Here is a 21,254-nt window from a genome sequence, read left to right as displayed (position 1 = left end):
CTGCTTTACTTTTCTACTTACACTTTCATTATTGTAATACACATACAGACGCCAATTTATCAAGTCATTTATAAATTTAATTTATGTATGATGACCTTAATGTCCCAGAACAGGAAACTCTCCTTGGATAAGAATTTTTTTTTTCAGTTTTTTTTTTTTTTTTAATATTTATTTATTTTTGAGACAGAGAGAGACAGAGCATGAACAGGGGAGGGGCAGAGAGAGAGGGAGACACAGAATCCGAAACGGGCTCCAGGCTCTGAGCTGTCAGCACAGAGCCCGACACGGGGCTCGAACTCACGGACGGTGAGATCATGACCTGAGCCGAAGTCGGCCGCTTAACCGACTGAGCCACCCAGGCGCCCCAAGAATTTTTAATCTGTTTTGTCACTGCAGTTCCCCAATAACCTGGAACAATGTGTGGAGCACTGGACACCCTCTGAAATATTTGCTCAAAGGGTGAATGAATTAAAAGCTGAAGGAAGGTACAGAAGAGTGAAGAGGTCATTTTTCTCACCCATATGTCAAGTCCTCAAAATATCGTGAGTTGTCTTTTGTTTTTTTTTGTTTTTTTAGTCTCTACTTCAGACTGTCTATATATGCCATCTACCTCCTTCAATTATTCATTCAATTATTTAACAAGTATTTATTGAGTGGCTGTGCTGTGCCAGGTGCTTGGATCCTAGCTGTGAACAAAACAGAGGTCCAAGAAGCTTACGTTCTGATGAAGAAAACCCACAAGTAAAATATAGCTTCTAGAACATCAGGTAGTGGTGGAGGGACAGCATCAAACAGGGTAAGGAGAGAGAGTGACGGGGCAGGCAGGAAGGTGGGGACTAGTTCAGTTAAAGGTAGATAAGGCCTCTCTGAGCAGGTCAAGCTGTTAACAAAGACAAGATATGCAAACCAGGAGGGGACCCGGGGTCAGCAGGACAGGGACAAAATCCACTCCACTGCATCAACACGGCCCAAACATTCCTCATCTTAAAAAAAAAATTTTTTTTAATGTTTATTTATTTTTGAGACAGAGAGAGACAGAGTGTGAGCAGGGGAGGGGCAGAGAGATGGAGTCACAGGATCTGAAACAGGCTCCAGGCTCCCAGCCGTCAGCACAGAGCCCTATGACATGGGGCTCGAACTCAGGAACAGTGAGGTCATGATCTAGGCTGAAGTTGGATGCTTAACCCACTGAGCCATCCAGGCGCCCCCAAACTTTAATCCCTGACTCCCCCCCCACCCCCCCGGTACTGCAGGAATAATGGGCAAAATGGAGGAAGATAGTCACAAGTTACAAACTTACTGTTATTCTATTTTAATGTTTATTTTTGAGAGAGAGACAGAGAGAGAGAGAGAGAGAGAGAGAGAGGGAGGGAGGGAGGGAGGAGGAGCAGAGAGAGAGGGAGACACAATCTGAAGCAGGCTCCAGGCTCTGAGCTGTTAGCACAGAACCCGATGTGGGGCTTGAACCTGCAAACTGTGAGCATGAGCTGACCCAAAGTTGGGCCCTTAACTGACTGAGCCACCCAGGTGCTCCCAAACTTACTGTTATAACTAAGTCCTAGGAATGTAAGATACAGCATGGAAACTCTAGACAAGAACAATGTATCATACAGTCGCAAGTTGCTAAGCAAGTCTGCCTTTAAAGTTGTCACCACAAGCAAACACTTCTGAGTGGTGGTGGATGTTAGCTAAACCAGTTGTGGTGATCATTTCACAATGTTTCTGTACATCAAATCGTTAGGTTGTACTCCTGAAACTAATACAATGCGGTGTGTCAATTATACAGCTCAGTTAAAACAAGATCCCTGGCTGCTTTTCATGCTTCAGTTTTCAGTACTTGGATGGAAAATATAAATGGCCAGGTTCAAACTGATGTGTAAGAGATGTGTGTCATGAAATACAAGACCACCCTGGGAAAGCTGTTCTCAAGTAACAGTACTTGCACTTTTCCAGACGTCTGAAGCAGTTTTAAACCCACAACAACAAATCGGTTCCCTCACTCATGAGATGAATAGGTTGCATTACATGATTTCTACGATCTCTTCCTGTTCCAATTTGCTAAGATTCTATTGCTATGAAACAGCCTCATAAACCCTAATTTGCTACACAAGTGAATGAGATAATGGTCATCACCATGATTTTTATCATTATTTCAATGATCCACTTTGGCTCTGGAGTTCAGAGCCCCCAGCATCAACACATTCTTCAGACTCATTTTATTTCAGTTGATTTCAAGATCTCACTGAAAATGTAAGCTGAATGGTAATTTCATTCCTAGAGATGTTTTGTTGTCTACACCATAATTTAAAGGCCCATTCTTAATTCTGCTAATTATCAGCACTAATGAAAGACAAAAATAGCATAGCTAACCAAAAAGGCCTATCCTCACTTGGTTTTAAGCTGTATTTTTTTTAAGTATCAGATCAGATCTGCTTTCCCAGTCCTACTGCCGCTAAGTTCCCATAAAAACAAGCTTCAGGGGGCGCCTGGATGGCTTGGTCGGTTAAGCATCTGACTTCGGCTCAGGTCATGATCTCACCGTCCGGGAGTTCGAGCCCCGCGTTGGGCTCTGTGCTGACTGCTCAGAGCCTGCAGCCTGTTTCAGATTCTGTGTCTCCCTCTCTCTCTGCCCCTCCCCTGTTCATGCTCTGTCTCTCTCTGTCTCAAAAATAAATAAATGTTAAAAAAAAAAAAACAAGCTTCAGGTAAACAAGGGATGCAGGGTAAAGTGAGGGGGTTACCACACTGCTGTCCACGGATGGGCTTCGGGGCTCCCTGACTCCTCAGATACCACATCAAAACTTCCTGGCTTCCAATCTAACCCCAAGGAAACGAATTGAACTTGAAAGTTTCCCAGATTCCCTCTTAGATGGAGCATCTGGCCCTTTGATCCCCATTACCTGTAGCAAGCTGCAAGGGTATTCAGGGGGAGCACAGGAAAATAAATTCACCTCAAATGACAAATCAAAAGAGCCTAAGGGAGACAAGTGGACACTTTCAACATTTACCGAGTGTTGCCCCCGTGCTGGGCAAGTTGCTAGAGATGGGTACAGACTTTTCCCTGCCCCCCACCCCCTCGAAGGTCACTGTCTGCTGTAGGAAACAGGCCACCAATACATTAAGAAGTCTGCCCAACTGCTACAGGGCTAAAATAGCTGTGGAGGGGCTAGAGAGAGAGCTGATGATGGGGCAGTTGTGTCCAGGTTTAGAAGGTGAAAGGAGACTCTACCTGTAGGAGGAGACCCCTGATCCAAGGCTTCCAAGAGAAGCCGGCACCCGGGTGGCTCAGCGGGTTCAGCGTAGACTCCAGCTCAAGTCATGACCTCACTGTTTGGGAGTTTGAGCCCCGCATCAGGCTCTGTGATGACAGCCCGCAGGCTGGAGCCTACTTCAGGTGTCTCTTCCAGTCTCTCTCTCCCTCTTTCTGCCCTTCGCCCACTTATATGCTTGTTCGCTCACTCACTCTCAAAAATAAATAAATAAACTTAGAAAAAAGAAAGAAAGAAAGAAAGTGGTGGCAAAATGCTTGAAGGGTAGCTGTGAAGTAGGAACTGATATTTAATGTGTCAGCCCCAGGACTGTGTATCTTGTAACTATTGCCTCATGTAAACTCTTTTTTTTTTTAATGTTTTTATTTTTATTTTTGAGAGAGTACAAGCAGGGAGGGGCAGAGAGGGAGACAGAGGGTCTGAAGTGGGTTCTGCGCTCACAGCACTGAGTCTGGTGTGGGGCTCGAACTCACAAACTGCGAGATCATGACCTGAGTCGAAGTTGGATGCTCAACTGACTGAGCCACCCAGGTGTCCCTACCTCAGGTAGCTCGAAAGTACATGGAGCATAGGCTTCATCAGCTACCTGTGTGGGTGAAGGAGTTGAGGTCCAGGGAGGTGACATACCTTTCCCCACATCACTCCCCTGGCCAGAGCCAAGAACGAAAACCAGCAAATTCCCAAGGAAACCAACTTGAATACCTTTCTCCCCCTATGCAAATATGCCTTCTCCACGGTGTCTTCTCATATCTGATTTGCAGACAACTCTCTCCTTCCTGCCCAACTTAAACCAGTTCTGCAAACCTGACCCATGTCACTTGGCTCTTTTCCTCTGCAAATGCATCTTTTAGTTACCAGTGGTTTGGGTTCTTTTCTCTCTCCAGTAACATTCTAAAGTTCTACGGAGAAGAAACCACAGCTGCTGCCCTTGGCCAAGCCCCTGCGTTCTTCCACAACACTGTTCCCCAGCCCCCAGAGGCAGAGGTCAGTCCAGCCAGCTGTAAGAAAGTCCACGAGAGCCAACATAAAACTCAGACCCGTTTCCTTCCCACCTGGAAAAGAAAACCTTCAGCCCCTCCAGTTCTGGGTAAGCGGTCCGGACCCTCCCCATCATTCGAACGACCCAAATGCCTTGTACCCTTCAAGCCTCTTTATCCATGACCCTGGGTCCTCTGAAACTTTTCTTTGTTTTCACTTCTCTTTCATGCTCTGAGATATCTATCTTCCATCCCAAACCATCACACGTCAGCAGTGATCCCTCCCTGACCTTGCTTTTGTAAAATAACCACCACATTTTGGGTGAAACCAGTTTTTGTCTCATGTGCCAGGATTCTGTGCATGAGGCTACAGCAGCACCCACACCGCCTGAGCATCCCACATTCTGCCTTTAATTTTCTGACATTAAGCTTCCTCCGCTCGACTTAAAGCCCTATTTCTAAATCATGGAAAGCTGTGGCACCTTTTCTCTAAATGGGTAAGAGGGGGAAAAAAAAAGGAAATTCCTTGAAGAGGGTCCTCAGGGCTTTGAAATGTTTGAAAATAATCTCTTTTCCATTAATGCACAGAGTAACATATTTCCCCCGCTGCTAAATGACACCTTTCAGGACTGATGATTAACATATAGTCTACCACTTAGGCCCTTCCAGGAAAAAGCAACATGCATTACTTCAGTCACTGCACAGGAGCTTTGCATCAGCTACTTTCAGAGGACAGGGAGGATTTTCCCTCCCAAGGGGAAACAAAAATAAAAGGTATGAACAAAAATGAATTACATCTATCTGTACTTTGTCCAAGGGTCACCACATAGGGATACACTTTTACGACTAAAATACTGACTGAAGCCTCTTTTCCTCGACAATTATGTCTGTGGAATCTCACCATCACGTAGCTATCCTTAGACAGACGCAGTTATTCATGGGCAAGAAATGACAGGCAGAGAATACTTCGTCTCCACGCTAGTACACCAGTGGAACTAGCCTGGGTATTTACAAATGGACCTAACTCCTTAAACAGCCACATCGCCAAGAGCCCAGTTCTCTTTCTCTTAGCCCATGCTGGCACATCATCCTGAACCACTGCCCTGGCTGGCTATCCTCGATGGAGAATTTACCACACAGACTCTTGTGATCTGCGAAGCATCCATCAAGTCATGTAACCATGTTCATGAGTCTGACGTTCTTTTCATTGGTGGGGATAGTGAGGCACAGAGAGGTTAAGGATGGACGTTAGGTCCCACCAGCTTCCAAGGGGCACAGCTGGGATGTGAACACAGATCTGTTTGATTCCATCACTCAGTACGACTTCCCTGATTGCCACTATCATCCATCGATAGAGCTGATGTCTCCCATTGGTTCAAGGCTGTGTAATAACCAGCCACATGCTAATGCCCGTTTGACTGTGTTAAGTGTTCGGTGAAATGTACACAGGAAAAGCACAATGCGGAGACCTGAGGGAATAAGTTTTCTTTGTACTCAGATCACCTCTGTTGGATGCTTCTCCGGGAAAGAGGCAGTAGCTCTAAGTTCCTGCCTGGCTGAGCCAATCAAAAGCATGCCTCTACCTCTGACTGGCACTAAAAAGGGACAATGACCTTGGGAATGAAAGAGAAGTAAATCCCAAATTCCAGGTGACTCCACACAAAGTCAAAACATCTGGCATCAGGTGCCTTCAAAGGAAAATATCTGCTGCAGTCACACGCACTAACACTGAGGTAGAATGAACAGGTAAACTGATTCTATGGATTCAGCTCACTTAGCCTTTCCTAGAGATTTCCTGAGCATGCCAGGAGCCAGAGATACAGAAATACACAGGCCAAGGCCCCTGACCTCACAGAGCCAGAATGAGGCAGAACAGACAGCGTACTGAGGTGATCACGCCAGCACCCCACTTCCTGTACACCCACCATGGTCTGGGTGCCGTGCTGGCTGCTTCATGTTTATCTTCTTAATGTTATGAAGAGACAGATGCACTATGATCTGCAGTCTACAAATGACAAAACTGGGCTTCACAAAGATGTTATCACTTGTTCAACTTTCAAAAATTAGTAGACAGCAGATCTGAGACCCAAACTGCAATTTTTCAGACTCCAAATACTTCTCCCTTAACCATTACATTTTCCAGGCTCCATGCTCAGAAATAATTATATTGTAGCATTTGTGTAAGGACAACAACAGAGGTATTAGTAAGTCCAAGGGGAGTCACCAAAGAGAAAGGAATTCATTTGGAGGCACAAAGGAAAGGCAGGGCATCATTCACAGGGCCTGATACCTAAATCGGGTTTTGAAGCATAAGTAGGAGTTCATCAGGCAGATAAAGGAGGGATTTGAACGTTCAAGAAAAGAAGAGCTCAGGCATCCAGAGGCATAAAAGACAAGAGCCCACTAAGGTATTGCCAGGAATCCTGCATGCCAATTATATAAAGTGATAACAAGGATAAAGATAACAGTTAGCTGTTAACGTAGGCAGGAAACAGGCTAAAGGGTCATGCATATGCACATATGAACAAACATTATATAAACACACACACACACACACACACACACACACACACACACACACACCCCTTCTTATGTGATTTTCCCAGAGCAGGGACCAACTTGAGTTTTACTAGACCCCTGATGTGAGTAAAAACAAGCAGAACTCAGCTAAGGCCATCATTGACTTTCATGGGGCCATTCAGCTGCAAAGAGCCCAGTCTGCTGACACTGAGCTTGTATAAAAACCTACACGTGCCTATTTGTCATTTCTCCCTACTCAGAAATAACTACTTGGCCACCTAGCACATAAAACGTGGCATGTTTTGCACCTGTCATTTTCTAGGGGGTCTAGCAGCAATCAAAAAGGAAATGAAGCAAAGTAGAGAGAGAATCAAAGCGAAGTGTAAAATGTGAGTACCTGCGGTGCCTATGCATGGAATGGAAACTATCAAATTTGAACTCCTAAAGGACGTATTGCCAAATGCAAGGAGGAAGCAACCCTAGGCCCGGTTGACTCTGTCCGATCCAACAACACAGACATGGTGAGGTGGAAATGAACTAGGAAAATTCTGATGGAGACCCATTCCACTCCTCTGTGTATGACATGGAGTAAATCATTTAACCCCTCTAAGCCTCCATGTGTCATCTAGAAAGAGGCACAATAATATACCTAATGTCATGCTCCTGATCAAGATTACATCAGGAAATGCACGTAAAGGACTTCAGCACAGTGGATGACAAACAATACTTAAATGGCAACATAAAACATGTTGATGCTAATCTAAAAATACTTCTGCCTAAAATAACGTTTTTTAAAAACATGAAGGGTCTAGGCTTGATTAGGGTTTACTAACAACAGCAGCTCTGGGATATGGAGCGCTCATAATACCTTGCAATGTTGCATTTAAGTTTCACAACCACTCTGTGGAGCAGGCACGAGTATTACCTCCATTTTAGAGGCAAAGAAACCAAGGCATGGAATTACATAATTTGCCCAAAGATATCACAAATAGAAACTGAAGGAGGAAGATTTAAACTCAGACATTCTAGTAACTTAGAGCTTTTTTGATGCATCTGTTTAAAATTAATTACTTCCAGGGTATGATGGTTAATTTTATATGTCAACTTGGAGGATGTTTTTGGATGAGATTAACATTTAAATTGGTGAACTTTGAGTAAGCAGATTGTCCTCCATAATGTGGGTGGGCCTCACCCAATAAGTCGAAGGCCTAGTTACAGCAAAAAGACCAGATTCCCCAAGCAAGAGAGGATTCTCCAGCAGATGGCCTTCCGACTTCGTCTGCACCATTGGCTCTCCTGGATATCCAGCATGCTGGCCAACACTGCAAATTTTGGACTTGCTAGACTATAACTGCATGAGCCAATTCCTTATAATAAATCTCTTCCTATATATACACACATCCTTTTGGTTCTGCTTCTCTGGAGAACCCTAAGAAAGGAACTACACAGGAAGAACTAATACATAGGGTTTTGGTTTTCTGTTGTGGTTATTTTTACCTTCCAATTCCTTGTATTTTCTACCCCATTTATTCAGTAGGTATTTTCTAAGTGCTTCACATGAACCAGGCACTCCCCTAGATTACAAGGTGAAGAAGAAAGATACTCTGTCTTCTAGCCTATTCTGCCTATGGTTTTCCATCCCTATATACCCATGTATCTCCTCTCTGAATTATAAGACCCTTGAGATTCATGACTAGCCTTTGTATAAACAACAAGTACAGAGTTTCAAATAGACTATACAGTAAATACCCATCAGTGTTGGCAAAATGAATACACTGTATGTTTGCCATTGTTTTTTGTTGTTGTTGTTGTTGTTGTTTGTTGTTGTTATTGTTGTTTTTTACCCTTTACTGAGTATATGCTATGCTGGATGCTCAGCATTCATTTCTATCTCATTTTGTCACAATTTAAGGAACAAAAAGGGAGACACCAGGAAGTGAGGTGACCTGCTTGAGGTCACGCCAAGTTATTCACACCCAGGTCTGAGTCCAAAGCCAGTGGACCTCTCACTACGGATGCTCCCTTTTGCAAACGATAAATAACAGATGAAGCCCGGGATGAATGAGCACCCCCGGAGCTCCAGGGCCCTTCAGCCAAACTTCACAAACACACAACTTCATAGCTTGCATGAGGCAAAGTATAAAAATGAAGGCAATCGGGTGTTATCTATAAACACCTCAAAGCTTTTCCTTTCATTTAAAAATTCTCTAGTAATTGTTTTTACCACAGTTAATCATAAAAACGAATCACCTCAAATTTTTAAAAGAAATTCTCCTTCAAGATGTGTCAACTTTGTGCCATGAATTCATTTATTATGAGACCACATGATGCCTCCAAGTACCGCATTTTATTGAAACGTGACTTTTTTTTTTCCACTCTGTTTTGATTCCACATCTGAAAATCGCTTCTATCAATCTTTCACTGGAGCCAAACATAACTGTTTTGCTCACTGAAACATTAAATACAGACTCAGGGCCCAAGAATCAAATTAAAAATAAAATAAACTAGTATCTGGCTGACATTCATAGCTTCATATCCAGGGAGACCACAGATTTGAGAACAGTTGTGAACCCGCTTCCATGATAAAAATCAATCAATCCTAATCCCTTTGCATCTTATGTCATTTAAAAATCCAAAGACTTCATGTGGGCTGATTTTTCTTTTTGAGAATCAATTTTAGAAATTGTTGACTACACTGATTTTCAAAGGGGCGGGGCATCTTCAATGAAACCGCCAGACTCAGTTTGGTCATTGATTGGGATCGATGGTTTTCTGCATCAGTTGCTGCTGGGTTGGGGGTGGGGGTGGGATGCACGCCATATACTTACATTCCCCATAATGCATCATTCTCTTTCTAAACAGTGGCAGCAAACAGGCACATCCAATATTGTATTACTTTCTTCTTTCATTCATGATGATGTCTCACATGGGCCCTGAGAGTTGGAAAAAAGAAGCATTTCCCAGGTTCTAAGGATGAAGGGAACCCTAGCCAATCCATCATGCTTTGTCTGCTAATGATAGACTCATGCATAAGAGCTACCATAACTAGAGAGGGGCAGCAGGCATGAAAAGGAGTGAATCAACTGTCAACGGCTGGGGTCTGAAGGACAGCAAAGCTGTGATTAGAATTTTCAATCAGACTTCCATGATTCATCACAGTACGGGGCGGGGGGATGAGAGAAGTTTGTAGAGGCATATTCCTCCTTCAACCCTGCCTTCCCTTCTTCTATTAGCAGAGTTAAGTCGTAGGGGCCATGGAAAACTCCGTCTTACTGACCCAAAGAATAAAACTTTAAAAGATCTGCTAACATGGGGCAGATGAGTGCTGGGATTAAACATCTCTCTCCCCACAATGCCCAGATTAATGTCTCTAAAATACAATTCTGATCTTGTCATGCCTGATCCAAGAACTCTCATGTCTTCCTTCTCCCTCCCCCTTCCTCCTCCTCCTTTTTCCTTCCTCCCTTTCTTCGCAACTCCCTCCCTCATTTCCTAGCTTCCTTCTGGATTATCTTCCTATCCTTTCCTCCTCCTTTCTACTTATCTATGTACTTTCCTTCCTTCCACATCTATTAAGCACTTACAAAGTAAAATCATTTCCTGATGGAAGAAATCACAGCCTACTTAAGGGGGACACCCACACGCAGACAACCTCAGCATAGTGTGAAATAAAATAACGGTGGTGTGAAACACAGTGGGATACTGGGGAGTGAGTTCCTACAAGCTTCCCAGATGAAGCGGCCATGTGCTGCCAGCATAGGCAATAGCACACACACACGGCGGCATGAAGACGAAAGGATGTGGCGTTCTCCAGGAAGTGCAGGTGGATCAATGGTGCTGAAGCATCGTTTATGGGAAAGTGATATGGAATGAGTCTGGAGAGGTAGGCAAGCCCCTGTTAGGAGAAGCTCCGTACCTACGAATTTTATGAAGGCAATGAAGATAAACAATAGGCATTAAGCAGAAGTGGTGATGGTGACTAGATTTTTAATTAAACCTCCATAAACGTGCACGTGGATCCTGCCTGAGCACACTATTTGAAACTGCAACCCCACTCCCAGTCGCCGCCCTTGCTACTTTTTCTCCATTGTACTTGTCACCATGCAGTACTGGGTTCACTAAATTTTAGTTATTGTCTATCTGCCTCCAATAAAATGTAAGGTTCATTTTGAGAGCCAGGAGCTTAGTCTCTCCACTGTTGTATCCTTTGGACACAGAAAACTATTTAGCACGTAGTAAATATCCCATGAATACTGTGGAACAATATGGTCTTTTTAAAGACAGCAAAACTCAATCATCTCAACATTTTATCTGGAGGAAAGACTTTGTCCTTAAAGAGGATACCTCACTTAAAACATGCCCAGTCTCAACTCCCTGCAGAATGCCGGTGAAATGCCTACTTTAAATGTAGTTACAATAAAAAGTTGTGGAAAGAACTCAGAACAGTAACTGACATATAAAAAGTCCTCAATAAATTTCAACTATTGCTTTCTGGCTTTGTTGATATCATATCAATCCCCCCTGCCTGGGAAGCCCATAAGAACAAGGACTTTTCCTTCCATTACACAGTAGGGGCTCAAAGAATGACTTGTGATTCATCAGAAATCTAGACCATCAACCCAAGGAATTCTCTCTTTAAGTCAGAAAGTGAGCAATTTCCCTAGCGTATTCTAAGCACCACAAGAAGCTCCTTTCAGAGAGAAAGAAGTCCTGGGAATGTCATGTGCTTTGCAATCATTGCAGTTTAGAGAACCGAAGCTTAGCGTTGACCAGTGAGGTTCCTCGAGCCATGTATCCATGCTTCTTGGGAGGACTGGAGATCATCTTCCATGACACTGTCATACAGCTACCATAGCAAATTAGAATGTTGCTCTGACATTTTGACTGCCTACCACAGTAGAGCATATGCATCTTAAAAGAAGGATCCCATAGCTGGGGAAGAAGTAAGGTGGAGAGTTAAGAGCCTGGCCTCCAGGGCCCAACTTCCAGATGTGAATCCCACCTCTGACATGTTAATCTCTCTCTGCCTCAATTGCACTTTGAGAACAATAATGCCCCTACTACCTCAAAGGGTCGCTATGAAGATTCACTGAGCCAATGCTCAGTGAACTGTGCCTGGCACACAGTACATTGTTAAAAAATGTTATATATTCTCATTGGCACATCTTAGAACATAAGAGGTACCCAAACAATGCTTGCTGAATTAACAATATACACATATCTGAATTTCCTTTTAGTTGTCCACAGAAAATGATTAAGAAAGGGGCTCAGGCATAACTCAACCCATATCCCTGCTCAGAGATGTTAACAACTATACTAGTAACTCAAAAGGCACTCTGGCTGGTTTGATTTGAGGCATAGACTTTAAGTACAAAGGCTCAATTCTTCTCCTGTGAAACTCAGCTATCTCCCGGGGTTGTCTTGTAGCATGTTCAGGTAACATTTGGTGTTTTACAAACACTAGAGCGCTATAAAATACTTCATTGATATTACAAACAGAGACGCTCCAGGCACTCAGCAAAAGAGAGGGTTAAAAAAATGGGATTCAAACTACTTTGTCTTCTTACATTTGTGCAAAATTAAAATGACTCTTTGCAGAATCCAATTTGGATAAGCCCATGTCAATACTACTGATACAAGCCATCACTAATGACAAGATTGATAGCTCAGGAGGGCCAGTCATTTCATGTTCACTGTGCATCATGCTTAATTCGCCAAAAGGAGTTTGTGTGTATAATTAATATGCTTTTCTTCCCGGCTTCATCTGGAAACATGTAAAGGGTCTCTAGGGAATTCTGTAAGTTAGAAACAATTAATAAAATAAAACCACTTAATTAAAGAGAATAATTGGAGCCTATTTTATACCTGAAAATGGAGGGATAAAAATCACTTTGGAAACACACTGTCGAAAAATTGCTGAGTTTTTAAAGAAAGAATAACGTGTAGATGGAAGACATGTGAGTCATGATAGGGGACTGATTTCCCAGGCCCTTTGTTCCGGAGTGATTTAAATCCAGCTGACCTGACGTGCACACGAAATGCAAGATTACTGACCGTACAATGGCAAGTGCCATTCTTGTGTACAAAAACTTCATTTCTTATCATTATCATTACTATCCCAATGCACAGTTAGAACACCTTTCCTGTACGCATTATAGGGATCCCTCAGTAAAAAGCAGCCGCTCTCCCCATCTCCCAGAAACGCCTAGTCTAGTCAGGAGAAGAGAAAAGTCCCCACACAACTAAAATGCAGAGGGACCAGCACTACGTGGTAGCAGAGGACATCATGGAATAGTGACAGAGAGCTCCCAAAGCAGCCTCGAAGAAACAATGCTTTCCGAGGTCATGAGTTCTCAGAAAGAAATGAGCATTTACAAGCATAGGAAGAAAAAATGCAACTACACATATAACATCATGTACTAAGTCACAGACACGTGAACATACGCACTGTTCTGGTAAATTACATAAAGCTCAGCAGGTCCCAAGAACCAAGTATATGTTTCAGAGCAGAAAGACATGATGTTAGAAACCAGGTGGGGAAAGAGCATATACACGGAATAGAAAGACGAGTTCAAATCACATAATCATGTTATCGTGCATGTACACAGCATCTCTAGGAGCTCTAGGAACACTTGAAGGTGGTACACAGAACTATGGTTCCCAACTACCTGTATCCCTCCCAATGAGATATGTATTCAGCCACACCTTTTGCACCTCAAGAGAGATGAAGAACATTCCCTGCCCCATTGTCGAGTTTGGCCATGTGACTAGGTCTGGCCAATGTAATAGGAGTGGACATAAGGTGCAGAAACTTTAAATGCACTTATACAACTTTAAATGCACTTATGTTGTTCTGAACTGAACAGACTTCACATTTCAGACCTCTGCCATGAGGATCACATGGCTCACAGGAGGCTGCTCACAGGAGGCTGCTCCCAGAGCCTGGGTTCCTAAAATTAAAAGACTCTTGGAAAAGAGCTAAGCAGAGCTGCAGACAGCCTGGATAACTACTGAAATGTGGGGGTGGCTTGTTACCAAAGCAAAAAATCACCAAAGAGGAAGTCATGCAGGTAATGATACAATAATCAGAGAAGAGCCATGATAAATATATGCATGGGATAGTATTGAAGAACCAATAACATATGTAAAGACGCTTGTCCCGTATTAGGCAGTTAATCAATGTTTGATTCCTTCACCTTGGACCTTGCAGAAAGCGGCAACAGTCTTGAAGTTAAGCAATTATAATGAAGGTCATGCCAAAGCATGAATACATTAATTTGCTCCATATTAGACACCTGCCATCAGAATTAATTGGACATATTCTGGCCTGGCTCTACCTCTATACTCTCATCTGTAAAATGGACAGAGAAGCTCTGTATCTACTTTAAACAGCAGCTCTCTTCATTATAGTAATCTATGTGGAGTCCTTAAAAGAAAGCCTAACATCATATGTGCTCAATAAAGGTGTGAGCCAGTCATCATTTATTACTGTTAACATTCAACAACTAATATAATACCTGCTGCAGTTTACCAAGGGGGGCGGGGGGTAATACCTATACTTCCTCAAAGACGTCAACTACAACACACCAAATTTTATTTATGTTGAACTGAACGGATGACCCACCCAAAATGTATGTATGCACATGCACACAAACACATAAACACACACATGCCACATACGTGCAATCCTTTATCTTTTCCTGTTATGGTGTCTATCGCCATCTCTGAATAAGTAATATGAGAAGCTGTTTCCAAGTCCTTCGAAGGTTTCAGTGAAAAGGCACAGTGGTGAAATATTTGGACTAAGCACAGTGTAACTCACCAGACAGGTTACTATTTTTTTGTTTCTTTGGTAAATATCTTTACAATGAATTTCCAATGTGGTTTCACAACTTCAAAATATTTGCTTAGGTCATTAAAAAGCAATCACCATGAGCTTTTGAAAGTTTATTCATTCATAAGCAAAGTGGATCTATTTCCTTGTCTTGAAATGGTGGGTTGTCATCGGTTTGTTGTGCTAGTGACTTTAACATCCAAGTCAGTGGTTCTTAAACTTTTGGAGGTGACACATCCACTTGAGACTGATGAAAACCTTGGACACACTCTCCAGAGAAATGCACATCCAGAATCCAGAATCCCAGTCACATTCTCCCCTGAAGCTAACAGAGGATGCGATGGCCAGGGTCGGTGATGGAAAAGGTGTGTGGAAAGGGGGGGCACCTATAATATACAGCAGTTCCCGATTCAAAGTAGGAGGGATGGAGGCCCCAAGAGGTTTCTCCCAGAACAAGTTTCCAAATGCCCTGTTTAATGGGGATCGGTGGGCCAACTGTGCCTCAATTTTTACTGTTCAGTTTCCTCATAAAATTGGGGGTATAACAGCTCCCCCACCAGGGTGGTGTTGTGCAAACCAACGAGATGATCCATGGACAGTGCTTGGCACATTATAAGCTCTTCCTAAGTATTAGCTACTGCTTTTGTGTTAGGATGCAGGACACTGAGGCCCAAAAGAGGAACAAGTTGCCCAAGGCTACACAGCTCGTCAGTGGTACAGTGGGATGAGACGTTGAGGGGCTTCGGGAAGAGAGCTTCCAAGTGAGCCAAACGCTACAGTTAACAAACCAGGGCATCTAGAAATAAGAAGTGCTCAAATCAGCTGATATTTGTTTGTGGCTCAGCTGTTCTACTGCACCAGCTGCTCCAAACTTTCAGACGTGTCTTAGCACGGCACAGAATCACCCCACCCTATATTCATCCCATCAGCCTCAAATCTAATTTCAGTCCTTGAGAGGTTGTTGTTTTTTTTTTTTTTAAAGGGGGGCTAAAATTGAATATCCATTCCTATTTATAGTAAAAGGACATTTCCTAAGAAAGTGCCTTGTAAGGATTCAGATCCTATTTCCTCAGCAGTTTTCCCGCTGGCCATTTTGGGTCTATTTTGATTCCTTTCCTGATTTAAATATGTCTCAGAGGCACCAATTGCTGAAGGGAGGAGAAACTTCTCAGTGGGTCCATAGCCATGGGGTGTGCCCAGGGCCAGCATTAAGGGAAAGGGCCCGAGAGAAACCAACACTGCCCCAACTTTGGAGATGGGGAGAAAATCATCTCAATGGTGAATGCCAAGTATATTTCTAGGAGAGTACTGAAGAGCTAGCCCAAATCTAGACTCCAAAATTATAACATCAGTAGCATGGGAAATTATTTAAAATCAAAAGACGAACCATCAAACATGTGGTCTAGAGCCAAATTGGGACAAGAGACCTTGGTTACTGGCCCTACACTGACATTTTCTAGCTGGGAAACCTTGGGAATCCCCTCTGCCCTCCTGGGCCTCAGCTGTCTTATATAACAGGAAAAAAGCTAGACAGAGACAAGTTATCAGATTAAATGGCCTATAAAGACTTTTTCAGCTTAAGAATCAAAGCGATAGAAGAATATTTATAGTAACATATTTCATGACAGGACAAAAGTGGAAACCAGCCAATGCCTCCCATTACCAGAGGAGATAAAGGAATACTCTTAGAACAAAATACTACAAAGCAGTGAAAATAAACTATATGTATGTGTATCAATATCAAGCAATCTTAACCATTAAAAATAGGGGGTGCTTGGGTGGCTCAGTTAGTTAAGCATCCAACTCTTGATTTCCGCTCAGGCCATGACCTCATGGTTCATGGGTTCAAGGCCCACATCAGGCTCTGTGCTGACAGTGCAGAGCCTGCTTGGGATTCTCTCTCTCCCTCTTTCTCCCTCAAAATAAATAAATAAGCTTTAAAAGTACATATAGTGAGAACCAAAGGCACAAGAATATTGTACAATATGATTCTATTTATATAAAGTTCAAAAGCAAACAAAATGAAATTGTTTGGGGATACCTATACAAAGGTATTAAGAAAATGATTAACATGAAATTCAGGCTAACAGCTACCTGGGGAGGGGTGGGGAGGGGAATGCTGTCAAGGAGGAGACCTTAAGAAGATTCCAGAGACCAATGAAATTCTATTTTATGGTCTAAGGAGTAGATACCTGGGTTTTTATTTTATGTTTATTTTATTCTTATTCATTAATTGTCCCCATAAGGGTCACAAACTCTTTTGAACATATTCTACGTATCACAATAAAAAACAAGTTTTAAAAGGACCTGACATTGTAATAAAAAAGGAGTACTGCATTCCAACCAAATACATGATACACTATTAAACCCCATAATGGCTTGACAACACAGGTCATATTGTCTTCATTTTGCAGACAAGGATACTGTGGTTTTGAGCAGTTCAGGAAAGAGGAGGGGCCACAAGCCAGAGGAGGTGTCTTTGACTGCAAAGTCCATGTACTTCCTGCCGCACCAGGCTTTGGGTACACAGGGGAAGGAAAATTACTTTCCCCAGGTTGTCCAGGAATTTATAACTAAAAGGGGAGGAGTCTAGAATCTGGCCCTGAAGTTCAGGTTCCTTCTAGCATGACTGGCTAAATTCTATAAAACGTAAGCAAGGAGAAACCGGTATTTACATGCTAGTTCCAAAAAATATATACTAAGCGTCTTCAGTTTATCTATCCCCTTTTGATCTGGTTTGCATGAGGTACGGAAATTTATCTCATATGTGTAGCAGTGGAAAGGTGTACAAAAAGATAGGACTATGCTAATATGGTTGTCTGCATATAATTTTCATATCCAAATGTGCCCTGCTCTTTGCAAGATCAATTTTCCCCCAAGGATGCTTTCCTTCTCCCAGCCCCAAATAGCAAAATGGTGGTACTCCATTTTCTGATATCCACGGATTTTCTAATTTAAACAGTGTTATTGTCTCTGCTGTTTATGAGTTTGTTTCCCATCTCAAGAAACTTCAATCCACACATAAGCTACAAATGTGTTTCCTTCCATTTTTTTCCATTACTCTTAATTAGGTAGTAAAATACAATCCACCTACGTGAACAAGATGGGTAAAAGAAAGTAATAGCTAAATGCATTTTTCATTTCACACATAACGATTTGTAAGCAGACAGTCAGAAAGTCCCCTGAAGCTAACCACACAGTGCTTCCCCCAATGATGGAGGGTTTCGTTGTTTACATCCATCACTGAGCGTCAGAGCTGAAAGGGACACCACCCCATTATCTGGCACACTGTGTGGCACATGGCAGCAGCTCATCAAATGTTTGCAAAGTGAAGAATAACGGCTCATAATTATAGTGGCTAATACAGACAAAGAAAGCTTATCACATGTCAGATACTGCTTTAAGCATTATACCTACATAAATGAACTCCTATTTAATTCTTTATAGTAATCTCCAAAGGTTGGTATTGTTATTATCCTCACCTCAAAGACAGGAAACTGAGGCTGAAAATTATTATGGAACTTTCCCAACATTACACAGCTGGGGAGCAACACAGCCGGGACCAGGCTGTTGGCTCTGGCATCTGTGTTCTTAACCCAATGCTACTCTGAAGATCTCTGGGAAGAGATGGGAAGAATGTAGCCCAGGAATGTAAAATGATGATGTAAAGGTCACACAGAGCGGTACTATGGAAAATACCAAGAGCCTAAGAGTCTCAAAGACAGTTTCCAATGAGACCTAGGTGCCTTCCTCATTAGGGGACACAAGAAACACATCTGTCCAGGGACTTGCTGGGGTTGGGCGCCTGTGATTTGGAGACTGTAGGACTGGTGTCAGTCTTGTGTTTGCATGTTTCCAGCCCCTGCTCTGGAAAATGAAGCCAGTAACATCCACCGCAGCAGACTGCAGTGAGAATCACATCAGTGAAACAGCAAATGCTCCCCAAGTGGCACCTACCTAAAGAAACCATGGAAGTTTAGGTCTAAGTATCACGCCACGCATTTGCCTGCCCACTGAACATGGGCAAACTTACCCAAGGGGTATATCTGCTTCGCACAGATCTAGCAAAAGGTTTATACTGGAAACACACAAAGAGAAAGGTTCCACGTTGGGGCGGGGGTGGGGGGTGGTGGTGGTGAGGGATAGGTAAGTAGGGAGTAAAAGGATGTCACTTAGGAATCTACAAAAGTAAATATTTACTCTGTTCCACTGTGCCAGAATATGCCCAAAAGAATTAACTAAAATTGAGGCAGTATTGCTTAATGGTTAAAGCTTGGCTGATGGAGCTCCACGGACCTGGTGTCGCACCCTGCCTCCTCCCCTTGCTAGTTGGGCAATGTCTATAAGGCCTTAACTTTCCCCATCCCTGCTACAATTGCTATGAAGATTTATCACAATGGCTGGCACAGAGACAGAGCTTAATCAATGGGAGTAAAAACCCAACAAACCATGGGATGAAGGATGGACAAGAAGGAGATCCAACCCTCCCTCTGGGGTTGGTACCCAACAGTATTGAGATGATACAAATTATTTAAGAAAAACAAAAAAACCCTGAAAAGTCAGGAAGACATTTTTCCTCTACATGCCCAAGTACTTAATATTCTTAATAAACATTTTCCTTCCTCATAGTTTACCCATTCACCATGAACACAAAACTTGTGGATGAGAGATATGAGTGATACACATGAACGTCCCCATGAGTGGGCCTGCAAAGTGAACACAGAGGAAATCTTTGTAGAACTACCACTTATACAGCGTGTAATTCCCTGCTTTGATTGTTAACAGCCCACTGAATTCTCAGAACAGTCCTGTGCTCCCAGAGGCAGTACAGGGTCTAAGCCTGGGCTCTGGACTTAGGCTTGGGATGAAATTAAGGCTCTGCTCTGAACCTTCCAAGAAGACCATCCAGCTAAGGAATCCTGGAGCCAAGTCTTGAATCCTGGAGCCTGTTATTCCATGTTTTAGCACTATTCTCAGCCCTCTTTCCAGGCATTCTCCCTGGCTCAGCATTTGATCTCAGCCCCTGTGATGAACAACATTCCGTCTGCAGTGACCAATGACTATCATATTCCCTGATGTCACCTCACTGACAGGACAGGCTTCACTGACAGCCCCCAGTTACAGACCCATAACACCATCTTCTTGCCTCTAACACTACGCTCAGCAAACACTGTCTGCTTGTTTCTCGGTTTCCTCACCAAAACGTGAGCTCCAGAGGGCAGAGATCGTGTCCTGCCAACTGCTGCGTCCTGTTACCAAACATGTGTCAGCTGCTTAGGAAATGTCAGCTGATAAATGAAGGAATGGGTACCATCAGGAGAGGGCATGATCGAATCACAAGAAAGCTGCATGCAAACGGACAGCTGAACACAAAGAACACCTGCATTCAAGTTGCAGATTTGCCGAACACTGGCTTTTAAAAATTTTTCTACAGCACAATAACCCTTCTCTGGATTTCTGTTTACTCATAAAGAAAAAGAACGTAGTTGCACTTGACTATTTCTAAGTTACCATAGCCAGGTCCAGTGTTTTGTGGTTTAGGAAAACCATTGTTTATCTGTGTTTGTAAATCCAGGTCTAATTTTATTGGGAGGGGGTGGAAAATGAATATGAGAGAGAGAGAGAGAGAGAGAGAGAGAGAGAGAGAGAGAGAGAGAGAAAGAGAAAGAGAAAGAGAAAGAGAGAGAGAGAGAGATTTAAAAGACAAGAAAAAAATCTCTGACCTTGGACAAGTCATTTAATCTCCCAGTGATTTCCAGTTTCCTCATCTGTAAATCGAGAAGGTTGAACCAGGTCATTTCTACCATCTTTCTTGACTTTAACTGAAGTGCCTTTTAATTCCACTTTCCTCTGCAAGCTTTGAATCCTGACCTAGAAATCCACTGTACCTTGTAAATGTTTTTTATGGTCCTTTTAAAATTCACACTATTGTGGTGGTCAAAAGCCTAGAGAATGAATTTAAATCTCAAGTTTTTAAAAGTGACTTCAAATACCTTCCAATAACACTAAACTTTTGTGCTGTTTCAGCATAAATCTTGGGAAGGGCTTCTATCCTCTGACTTTTTTATAACTCTGAATGCAGGCATACAGAATAGAGCCATCCTGGTTAAGACTGGTCATAGCTCTGGCAGGGCAGCCATGGGAGTTTGGGGAATAAGAAGCAGCTACATGTACAATTATGATGATAGGGGATATATAAAATACCATCATTCATCCCCCACTGACCCGGAACATTGTCCCTCCTGCCAGTGTGGATTCAAAGAGACCAATGTGCCTCCTTAGACCTGGACACCTAGTATAACAAATGTGACCTTCAAAGGAGGCAATGTAAACAGGGCTCGGGGATGCCCGTTTGTGGACTATCCCATATCCAACAGCAGACAGTTATAATCACCACAAAAAGGTACCTTTCATGGCATACGACCATGGATGTCCTGTTAATGCATCATTTTAATATACTTTTTACACCCAGGTAGCCATCCATCTACATCTACTGAAATGTCTGCTATGTGCCTATTGTTCAGACGCTGGGGTAGAAAGGAATAACAAAGACTCTCAGTCTTTCTTATGGAAATACATACTTAATATTTATGAACATACATATATAAATACCTAAAAGCATACACTTATGGAAGCTGTATATACATTTCATGA

General features: G+C 42.8%; 1 protein-coding gene across 21 annotated transcripts in view; it reads right to left on the bottom strand.

Annotated features, from left to right (window-relative positions):
• DAB1 (DAB adaptor protein 1) overlaps positions 1-21,254 on the bottom strand; it is a 1,127,727-nt gene that overhangs the window by 333,381 nt on the left and 773,092 nt on the right. Inside the window, exon 1 of one of the 21 annotated variants that reach the window (XM_019449128.2) lies at positions 9,595-9,719. The exons of the other annotated variants lie outside the window; for them this stretch is intronic. The gene's annotated coding sequence lies outside the window, so the exon portion shown is untranslated. Of the gene's footprint in view, positions 1-9,594; positions 9,720-21,254 lie in introns of those variants that run through there. 21 annotated transcript variants of the gene reach the window in all.

The sequence above is a fragment of the Panthera pardus genome, unplaced genomic scaffold (assembly GCF_024362965.1).
Source record: "Panthera pardus isolate Hobbes unplaced genomic scaffold, ASM2436296v1 HiC_scaffold_11, whole genome shotgun sequence".
Lineage (NCBI taxonomy): Eukaryota > Metazoa > Chordata > Mammalia > Carnivora > Felidae > Panthera > Panthera pardus.
Note: the sequence above shows the minus strand (reverse complement) of the source record. Positions and strands in the feature narration are given on the sequence as shown.